This window comes from Chlorocebus sabaeus, chromosome 9 (genome assembly GCF_047675955.1).
Source record: "Chlorocebus sabaeus isolate Y175 chromosome 9, mChlSab1.0.hap1, whole genome shotgun sequence".
Taxonomy (NCBI): domain Eukaryota; kingdom Metazoa; phylum Chordata; class Mammalia; order Primates; family Cercopithecidae; genus Chlorocebus; species Chlorocebus sabaeus.
The window spans coordinates 52,404,395-52,415,502 of record NC_132912.1 but is presented as its reverse complement, the minus strand read 5'-3'; the positions used below and the strand labels follow the sequence as shown (position 1 = coordinate 52,415,502).

Below are 11,108 nucleotides of genomic sequence, written 5' to 3'. Positions count from 1 at the left end.
GCCGTCCACACACAACAGTGTCACGTTGCTGAGCAAGTCATTTAAGTCCTTTGCCCTATTCTCCTCACTGTCAGATAGGAATGAAAATGAACTTGTATGACTGCTTCACAATACCTTCGTGAGAGTCAGGCAAAGAAAAGTCAGTATGAAAAAGCAGCTATGAATATCAAGGTCTCTTCCCAATCTGAGATTTTATGAATTTGTGTTAAATTAAAGAAGTCCTAACAACACTATTTATGTAGTTATCACATTAAAAATGCTGTGTGTGGGTCCCGGTGGGGTCTTCCCTCCTCACGCCTTCCCTTCCTCCCTCCATCCTGTCTTCCTTCCAAAAATGTATATTGAAGACCTACTGCATGTCAACTCCTTTGCTGTAAGCATGAGCTACAGAGACAAATGAACATATTCCATACTTTGAGGAACTAGCATGTAGTCTGGTGGGGATAACAGACAGACCCTAAGTTATTACATGGGGGGGTCATTTCCATTCTACCAGCACCAAAAACATAGCCCCTGAGTCATCCTGGTGGATTGAAAGGGATGTTGAAAGTGCATTTAAAGAGCTGAGAAAAAAGAGGAGGAGGAGGGGACTGGGTTTCCTGTCTTTCATTGTCCAGAAGTTTCCCTAGACTTAATTGCATGGCAGGAGGGCTATAAGATCAGCAAGGGGGAAAGTGAGTGAGGAAGAGAGTCGCTGCTTGTGCCACATTTGCTACTATCCCATTAGCCAAAGCAAGTCACAGGCCAGCCCAGATCCTAGGGGACTGAGAGAGATTCCAACTCCATGGGAGGAGCTATAAGCTCTGTAGCCATTGGTGATCTATCATAGAAAACGAGCTTGATAAATATAGCTGCATTTATACAGCTTGTCTGACTGGAGGTAGGAGCCTTCCATGGGTCCCCGGGGACCATGGCCCATGTTAAGGAACATGGCCTGCACCCTGTCCAGCAGAACCCACTTCTTGCCTCATCCCTCTGCCAGGGAAGTATATTCAATCCTTGGAAAACACAGTTCACAGCGGGGACCTGGATGCCAGGGATCAGCACAAGAAACTCCCAGGACACTCAGCTGAGCCCATTGATGGACACATTTCCCCTTGCGCTCTCCGGTCCCTCAGCATCCTGTCCTCACCTCCCCCAGGGGAGAGGACAGTCATCTGCCACCTGCACATTTTCTTACAATACTCCTGCTTCTTGGAAAACTCCCAGGGCACTCTAGCACAACACTAAGAAGGTAATATTGGAATGCCTCCCTTTCCAACACATCCTAATGCTAAGATTCTGGCTTCAAACAACACCAGCTTACAAGTAGCACTCCTCAGCCAGGGACGTAGAGGCTTCCCAGGGCGGTCGCCTGGTTGCTGATGTGGCTGTGGCACAGAAAACTGCTTTTCCTGTAACTTATTTAGAGAATTAAAGAGCAGGTTTTGCCAAAGTCCTGTTGACAGCAACTTAAGAAACTGTGGGATGAAAGATCCAGGATGCTCCCTGATTCTGTTAGCAGCCTCCCCCGAGGGTACCAAAATGTGATCTTTAGACAAACAGAGCCTCATTAGAACACAGTCCTCTGCCAGAGAATCCTGCCGGCCAGCTGAGGCCCAGGGAGTGCTCAACTGATACAGAACAGATTGCTCTGGAAGTCAGAGGTCCCTTGCAGGACTGGCCAGCACCGGGGCGGCATGCCCAGACCTAGAAAAATCTTGATTTACTAATGTGCCCAGGTAAGGATGTGTCACCCTTCTAGCTCTAACCCAGCAGCAAGCACTGGGCAATTGCAAAAATGTTTTGTTAACGTAATGGGATGTACTGCAGAAAGAGGGTGATTAAAAGCAGATGAGGGCAGGAGCCAGTGATTGGGCTCCACCGGGGGTGCATTCCACTCTGGGCAGAGGGGCCCGCCAGGCTGGTGTGGGGAGGTCTCTGAGTCTCCAGCACCGCCTCCAGATTGGCCAGATTCATGGGAAATGTTCCTACGTGTGGAGGAACATGCTGAGCACAGGACAGAGAGTTCTGATGCTGAAGTTCACCAAACATTCAGATGCCCCAGCTGCAGATTTTACATTGGCCGGGATGGGTGACTGCCGGGTCCCCCTGGAACCATCCAGTGGTCACAGATTGGCTGAGTCCCACCCACTGGATGAAAGACTTCCTTTTAGAGAACTAAAATAAAGACACCTGGCTGATACCTGACCAAAGGGAGCCTCTTCTGCTGTTCTCTTTACCTGACAACCTCTTATTTACTTCTCAAAACCCTGTCACCACCCTTGAGCCACCTCCTGCAAGAAGCCATCCTTCCCAGCCCTGCAGGCTTCATCACACTGCCTGTGTCACATGGCATCAGCACAGATGATTAAGGTGTTTCTTTGCCCATCTGGGGCATTCCCTGTGGGCAGGCCGTGTTGATTCTGTGCATCCACTGCCTAATTTGGGTTCTGGCATAAAATAGTGCTAACTAAACACATTTGATCCATAGATAAATATTCTTGCCTTGATTACTTTGACTTCAAAATAGTAGTGGCAACTCATGAGCTTGGTGTACAAAAAAAGTCTCATTGCTTTTAATATTTAAATTTAAAAATAGCATGTGTTCATACTCCTCTTTTCCTCCCCAAGTAGCATACTCCACACCCCTGGGGTTGGATCATCCAAAGACTCTTCAAAGTCTGGCCAAGGCCCCAGGGCAGGACAATTACTTTCACCAGCATCTACCATGGGGCCACTCTCTTCTGAGCATCTCTCCTGCTGTTAAACACTATTTGGGAAGCCCTGGTCAGATGTAGAAAGTTCTGGGTGCATGGCAACAGTGATTCAGGACCCGAGACAGAGAGGGACTCTCTGACCTGCTTAGTGATGCTCAGCACTGGTGGATCCCCGGGGAATGCACCTGGGCTCCCAGTGTTAAATTACTCGAGTAGATAGCTACTTTAACTTACCTACCCGCACATGCAGTAGGTATGTATAAGGAGACACCCTTACACTCACACATGTTCGTGAGACATGCCCATAGAGACTGGGTAGGAGGTTCATCAGCTTCAGCCACATCTTCTTGTGGCCACCTAGGTCCTTAGTTGAGCCAGGATGGCCAGTCTCTCTCTCTCTGCTTCCACGGCACATATGCCATGAGGGACTCACTCCCCTGTTCTTTCTCATCATCTTTCCCCAATAGGATCCTTCTTAATCCACTCCCTAACATTGAACCTCAAAGTGGGAGGGCTTGAGATATTGACTTCTTCCCAGAAATCATGAGGAATATTGGAAAACGTGGCTTTCTCAATGCAGAACAGTAAATATATGCTGTAAATGCTACAGGCACTTGCTTGCTGACATCTAGTTACACAAAGGGTCCTGGCTAACATCTAGTAATCAAAGAACATCTACTCCAAGGTAATGTGATGTTTTCACTGATAATCAGCATTTAATCTTACCAAAATAATTTGAAGTTCAACCTCAGTGGACACCACCTCCATACACTCATAACACACAATCATATAGATGGTTGAACATTACGGCATATGTGCAAAGGGGATGGTGCTTATGAACTTCAAATCAGGAAAGACATTGCTTCATTCTTGTTGTTAAGACCATTGACTAAATGAAGAGAAAGACCAAATGCATGAGTATCTATTTGCTTCATTATTTCTGTTCAATTCTAGCATAGGATCTTAGTAGGAGTTTTATAGATTGAATTGCGTCCTCCTAAAATTTATACACTGAAGCCCTAACTTCCAATGTGGCTGTATTTGGAGGTAGAATCTTTGGAAGAAATAAAGTTAAATGAAGTCAAAAGGGTAGGCCCTAATCCAATTTGACTAGTAGCTTTATAAGACGAGGGTGAGACACTGAGGGTATGCATACAGGCAAAACGCCATGTGAGGACAGCAGGTAGGCAGCCACCTGCAAGCCACGGAGAGAGAGTATGGGAGAAACCAAGCCTGCTACTGCATTCATCTCAGACTCCCAACATCCAGAACTGTGAGAAATTAATTTATGTTCTTTAAGTCACTCAGTCTATGCTATTTTGTTACGGCAGCTTAAGCAGACTAATACAGGCACAAAACCTAGACATCCTGCTCAAAGAAGATGATGCCTGAGATGCCCAGTGAAAAAGTAGGAGGTAAAGAAAACAGATGCAAGGGTATTTGAGGTGGAATCATGTTGTCTGATGTTTGGAGTGTTTTCTGCCAGCCTCTTATGGGCTCAGAGGATGGTGATGGAGCTAAAATGCAGAGAGAAAGAAAAGATCAACACTTGATCTTCACATTTCAAAATAGTCTTGTGAAACTCATCAAAGTGAAAATAAGGTGGTTCAAAAAAGTTATTTTAGGGATATATTTAAGATGTTGAAAAGCTAGAGCTACACTCACAAACAAAATAAGCATCAGCAGTGACAAGAGACAGAATGTGGACTCACATGGCCCAAGGCTGAAGCTGCAGAAACGGTTGCTGGTCCCACAAAGCCAACTGCCGCTGGAAACAGGGCCCAAGCTCACTATTGGGGAGTGGTCCAGAACCAGCTTCCCTGTGTGAAACCTACAAGTTCATTGGGCTTCTGGGCACACAGACACGAAATCAAGCCTGAGATGGTTTTCCTGTGGCTGCAGATGATGATGAACTTTTCCCTGGGGTAGCGGGAGGGAAAGGTGGTATCCATTCATCCTCTGGAAGCCACGAAAAGCTGTGCTTTGGCCTGGGCACAGGATCAGTGATATCTCTATGGGTGCAAACCGTAGGTCACAAATATGAGAGCATTGATGGTGCAGAAAACCCAGGGACTGGGTAAAGGCAACAACAAAACCACCAGGCAGGAGAAGTGAATGCAGGGACAAGAAAAGGCAACTAAAACAAAAACCAATACCACACCATGGGCACAGTAGGAAATTCGTAGCACACGAGGAAAGCTACCACTATAACAATCATCCAACAGACAAAACAACCAAAAGGATTCACTCAGAGGAAATGAAGATAACATAGACCAATCCATTCATTGACCAATTCAATAGGAGTGTTGGGAAGCTACACATTTACAGTGCCCGGTACTGTTCTAGGTACCGGAGATGCATGGACAAGCAGACAGAAGTCCCTGCCTGGCTCAGGGGAAGGAGATAGCCAAACTAACTTAGATAGTACACTAGGAATTAGTAAGTGCAACAGAGAAAAATGAAGCAAAGTCAAGTCAATTCAGAATATGGGGCTGGGAAAGAATGGCTTACAATTTAAGTGGGATTTAAAAATAAAGATATTAAGCAGTTCTCCAAGAAATAGTGAAAGAAATACTATCAATCAAAACAACAGTTGATTATAAAACAAAAATTGGTGAAAATGAATAAAAAACAAGTGGATGTAGAAAAAATAAGAAGCAGCCCATGAAATGAAAAATATAATCTTTAAAGTAAAAGACTGAAAGTTCAGTAGATGGGATGAAAATAAATAAACCAGACACAGTAAAAGATACAATTAATAAAATGGAAAATAACATTGGAAAATTTACGCATAATTCCACACAGAGATATATAGCAAGGAAAGGCTATTAAACAAAGTTGGATAAAGCCAAATGTTGATTAGGATCAAATTTTCATTAGGATATAAGGATGTAGGAACCTCATACACAGCTAGTGGAAGTAAAAGCTATTACTATTCTGAAAGGCAATCTTGCACTAGTTAAATTAGGTATGTTCCTGGAGATAGGTAGAGACATAGATGGATACAGAGAGAGAGAGACAGAGAGAGAGAGAGACGGATAGACAGATATGTGTATAGAGGTAGGAATAGGGATATCGCAAAGAAATGTTCTAAATCCAGTAAGAGGACAAATACAAGTGGGATTTATCTGTCGTGTCAAGGCTATAGAGAAGATTGGATGCTATCATTGGGAAATGAATTAGTAACACTTGGTTGGAGTACACCAAGCATTAATATGCAGCAATTAAGGGTAATGAACTTGACATGCACACAACAATATGTGTGTCTCTTACAAAATACAGTGTGACATATATAATTGTTTCCATAAATTAAAAATACATGTTCAGAAAACAATATGTGTTTTAATATCACATATGAACAAAATAATACACATTAAACACACAGGAGTGGTTCTTCTGTGGGAGAGGGGAGATAAATAAATCATGGTAAAACAAAATAAACACATAGATAAAACAAGTGAGGGACCTTGTTATACACTAGTTGTCATGAAGTGAAGTGTGTGATTAACACAACCCTCAGTATCTGAGCTCCATGAAAAGGAAAAAAATAATTAAAAGCATAGTTATTTAAAGAGAAGTTAAAATATATGAAAAATGATTGAGAATTTATAACATCAATCTAATGCAACTTTCAGAAGTAACAGTAGAAGGGAAGGAGGAGGGACAATATTAGGAATGACAATGGGTGATAATTTTCAAGAGTTAACAAAGAATGGGAACTTTATATTGAAATCATATGCTGAGAATAATAAGTTTATACATGAATATTAATCATAAATAAAATATAACAGCTCAAAATTAAAGAAGAATTATCCAAGTCTACCTAAGAGATTGTCTACTGCTATGGTCTGAATTTTTGTTTCCCCCTGAAATTCCTATGTTGAAATTCTAACCCCCAAGGTGATAGTATTAAGAGGTGGGCCCTTCGGGAGATGATTAGGTCATGAATATGGAGCCTTCATGAATTAGATCATAATGCTTTCATTTTTATTCATTTATTTATTTTTTTGAGACAGAGTCTCACTCTGTTGCCCAAGCTGTAGTGCAGTGATACAATCTCAGCTTACTGCAACCTCTGCCTTCCAGGTTCGAATTATTTTCATGCCTCAGCCTCCTGAGTAGCTGGGATTACAGGTGAGTGCCACCATGCCTGGCTAATTTTTATGTTTGTAGTAGAGATGGGATTTCACCATGTTGCCCAGGCTGGTTTCGAACTCCTGACCACACGTAATCTGCCTGCCTCAGCCTCCCAAAATATTGAGATTATAGGCATGAGTCACCATGCCCAGCCCATAATGCTTTTATAAAGTAAACCCCAAAAAGATCCCTTGACATACTACGTGAGAACACAGTGAGAAGGTGCCATCTGTGAACCTGGAAACAGGCTTTTACCAGACACTGAATCTGCCATAGCTTTGATCTTGTACTTCACAGCCTCTGTAACTGTGAGAAGTAAATTTCTGTTGTTTATAAGCCACCCAGCCTGTAAGATTATTGTATAGTAGCCTAAACAGACTAAGACTTCTACAAAAGAATTATACCCAGACTGACAGCAGACTTCCAATCAACCACAATAGAGGCGAGAAGAAAATGGAAAGTCATCTTCAAAGGAGCTGTGAGCCTAAATTCTGCACCCAGTTAACTGTCATTCCAGAGTATTTGAATTAAGGACATTTTCAGACATACAAGAATTAAGAGAGTTTATACCTCCACTGAAAGAACCATTAAAAGATACATTTTAGCAAGAAGGAAACTAAATTCAGAGGAGTAGAATACAACAAGAAATGGTGATTAAAGGAACTGGTAAACTATGTTGGTAGATGCAATGAATTCTTGATAGAAAAAATAAATATGGGCCTTGTGGCCGACGTGCACTGAGGACAGGAAGATGTCACCCAAGCGCATAGCTAAAAGAAGGTCCCCCCTAGCAGATGCCATCCCCAAAAGCAAGAAGGTGAAGGATGCGAGGGCCGCTGCCTCCCGCCGCATTCCTGGTGCCTGCTCCTGCCAAGTCTCACACAGGTCCCACAGCACAGAACCCGGCTTGGTGCTGACACTAGGCCAGGGCGATGTGGGCCAGCTGGGGCTGGGTGAGAATGTGATGGAGAGGAAGAAGCCAGCCCTGGTATCCATTCCAGAGGATGTTGTGCAGGCTGAGGCTGGGGGCATGCACACCGTGTGTCTAAGCAAAAGTGGCCAGGTCTATTCCTTTGGCTGCAATCATGAGGGTGCCCTGGGAAGGGACACATCAGTGAAGGGCTCGGAGATGATCCCTGGGAGAGTGGAGCTGCAAGAGAAGGTGGTACAGGTGTCAGCAGGAGACAGTCACACAGCAGCCCTCACGGAGGATGGCCATGTCTTCCTCTGGGGCTCCTTCCGGGACAATAACGGTGTGATTGGGCTGTTGGAGCCCATGAAGAAGAGCATGGTGCCTGTGCAGGTGCAGCTGGACATGCCTGTGGTAAAGGTGGCCTCAGGAAACGACCACTTGGTGATGCTGACAGCTGATGGTGACCTCTACACTTTGGGCTGTGGGGAACAGGGCCAGCTAGGCTATGTGCCTGAGTTATTTGCCAACCGTGGTGGCCGGCAAGGTCTTGAACGACTCCTGGTCCCCAAGTGTGTGATGCTGAAATCCAGGGGAAGCCGGGGCCACATGAGATTCCAGGATGCCTTTTGTGGTGCCTATTTCACTTTTGCCATCTCCCACGAGGGCCACGTGTACGGCTTTGGCCTCTCCAACTACCATCAGCTTGGAACTCTGGGCACAGAATCTTGCTTCATACTCCAGAACCTAACATCCTTCAAGAATTCCACCAAGTCCTGGGTGGGCTTCTCTGGTGGCCAGCACCATACAGTCTGCATGGATTCAGAAGGAAAAGCATACAGCCTGGGCCAGGCTGAGTATGGGCGGCTGGGCCTTGGGGAGGGTGCTGAGGAGAAGAGCATACCCACCCTCATCTCCAGGCTGCCTGCTGTCTCCTCAGTGGCTTGTGGGGCCTCTGTGGGGTATGCTGTGACCAAGGATGGTCGTGTTTTCGCCTGGGGCATGGGCACCAACTACCAGCTGGGCACAGGGCAGGATGAGGATGCCTGGAGCCCTGTGGAGATAACGGGCAAACAGCTGAAGAACCATGTGGTCTTATCTGTGTCCAGCAGGGGCCAGCATACAGTCTTATTAGTCAAGGACAAGGAACAGAGCTGATGAAGCCTCTGAGGGCCTGGCTTCTGTCCCACTCAACCTCCCTCACAGAACAGGGAAGCAGTGACAGCTGCAGATGGCAGTGGGCCTCTCCTCAGCCCTGAGCACTATGTCAGCTCCTGCCTTTTCCCATCAGCAGAACAGAATCCTTTTCCTATTTTTCTTCCTCCTCTTTGGAATCCTCCTGGGACCTACAGAATAAAGGAGGGGATGGACAGGGGATTTTCAGAAGGAACATGGCTCGCTCCAGAGCTATATGGTTAGACGTTTCTCCCCTTTTCCCTACCTTCCATGGTCCTGGTTGGCCCGGGCTTTACCTACTAGAAAACCAAAACCTCTCCCTTGGGGTTTGGTGCCCACTCTCTGAGAAGTTGGGCTCCATCAAGCCCCATTCTAGTCATGTGCCCCTTTCCTGTCCCTAACAGTCTACAGGCAAACAAATGGTACAGTCATAAGACCCATCTGTCATGGACCCACGCCCAGAGAAACGTGCAGAAAAAGCAGAGCTGCATGGCTGTGGGCAACTCTAAGCCAAATATTTGGCTCAGAACAGGTGTCCATGGGACAAAAAAGAATGATCCTCCACTTGACCAAGATAAAAATGATTCTCCCAGAAGCACAAAGCGTACTCTTGCCCCTCAGGCATTGCCTTTGTCCATCGCACCCATCCATTCATCTTTACCTGCAGCCAAGGGCCTGGAATCGCAAAGAGAAGCCATGCTGGGCTGGGCAGAGCAGAGCAGGGTATGGGGTGGGGAGAGGGGGTGGAGGGTTTTATAAACAAACTTAACAGCAATAATAAAAGGGGAGGGATTGAGGGAGGGACAGAGTGTTGGAGGGCCAGAGACTAGTCCTGAGATGGAAACAGCAACTTGTACAGTGGCTGAGAAAATAGGATATAGTTTTGATTTTTTTAAATTGTAAAATATTTTGGAGGGAGAACAAAATCTTTTAACATTTTGTATAAATTTAGAGTTTTATAAAAAAAAGGAAAAAATGAATATGGAACTAAAGTTTTAGAGCAATAACACAGATGATGGAGCGGGGTGTGTGAAGGGCATTTGAAGCATGCTAAGAGCAGTATCATATTTGGATTGAAGACAGATATGCTGAATAATTTTAGATACTGCTTGAAAATATAAATGTGATTTTGTAAAGTGAAAATCCTAGGGGACAATCCACTCCACCCAATTGTAATAGAATCTCCAACTTCCAAAGCAAATAATAGGAAAAAGGAAGACATCTAGCATTATTAATCCGTCAGAAGGAAGAAAAGAAGGTAGAAAATGGCAGCAAAAAAAGAAAAAAAAAACACAAGAAATGGAACACATTCAAAATCAGAAATAATAATAAACCTAAATGAATTACATTATCTCACTAGAAAACACAATCAAATTCAATTTTTAAAATTTTAGTATAAGCTGCCTGCAAAAGAGTTACCCAAATAAAACTAAAAACGTTTAAAAATAAAAGTGTGTGTGCTGAGGGAGGGGAGGGGTTAAAAAGAAATAATCTAAGCAAAATCTGTCTCTACACTAGAATTAAGATAATCAAAAACTTGCAGACACCTAGCAACATAGCTTCAATGAGTATTTATTGAGTATGCACTTATAAATACATACCTATATATGTGACTATGTGTATGTGTCTGTGCACATATAACTATATATATATATAGGCATATGTGCACAGACACATACAATGAATTACAAGGAGAATTTGAAAAACTAATAGCTGCAGTGGGGGATTTTGAGAATGCTTTTCTCAGATGCTGGTTAAGGTCTAGAAGAAAATAACCTTCCTCAAAGGACAAGAAGGAAACCCTCAGCTGGTGGTGTGGCATGCACATGCTTTAGAGTTGGCCTATAGAATCTGACCCTCTTCTGATCACCTTGGACTCTTCGTTCATCTGCCCACCCACTCACAGCAAGACATGCTTACTGAGTGGCCAGTCAGCATCAGGCATGGGGCAGGGGATAGAAGTGAGCAGGGCCCAGCTTCTGTCTACAAGGAGCCCACAGACCCTCAAACAGACGGTCCTATTAGAGACAACCATGACATTCTGGCAGGCAGAGAATAAGAGGATTCCGGGATCCTGGAAGTGTTCCTGGAGGAAAAATCATCTTAGGTAAGTCTTGGAGACAGTTAGGAATTGGCTAAGTGAGGAAGGTGGATGGGGTTGTAAGAGAGAGGGATAGACCCAGAGG

At 44.4% G+C, this 11,108-nt stretch overlaps 1 pseudogene; it reads left to right on the top strand.

Annotated features, from left to right (window-relative positions):
- The first annotated feature begins 7,496 nt into the window (after window positions 1–7,496).
- Window positions 7,497–9,633, top strand: LOC103215847 (regulator of chromosome condensation pseudogene; annotated as a pseudogene).
- Window positions 9,634–11,108: the final 1,475 nt, after the last annotated feature.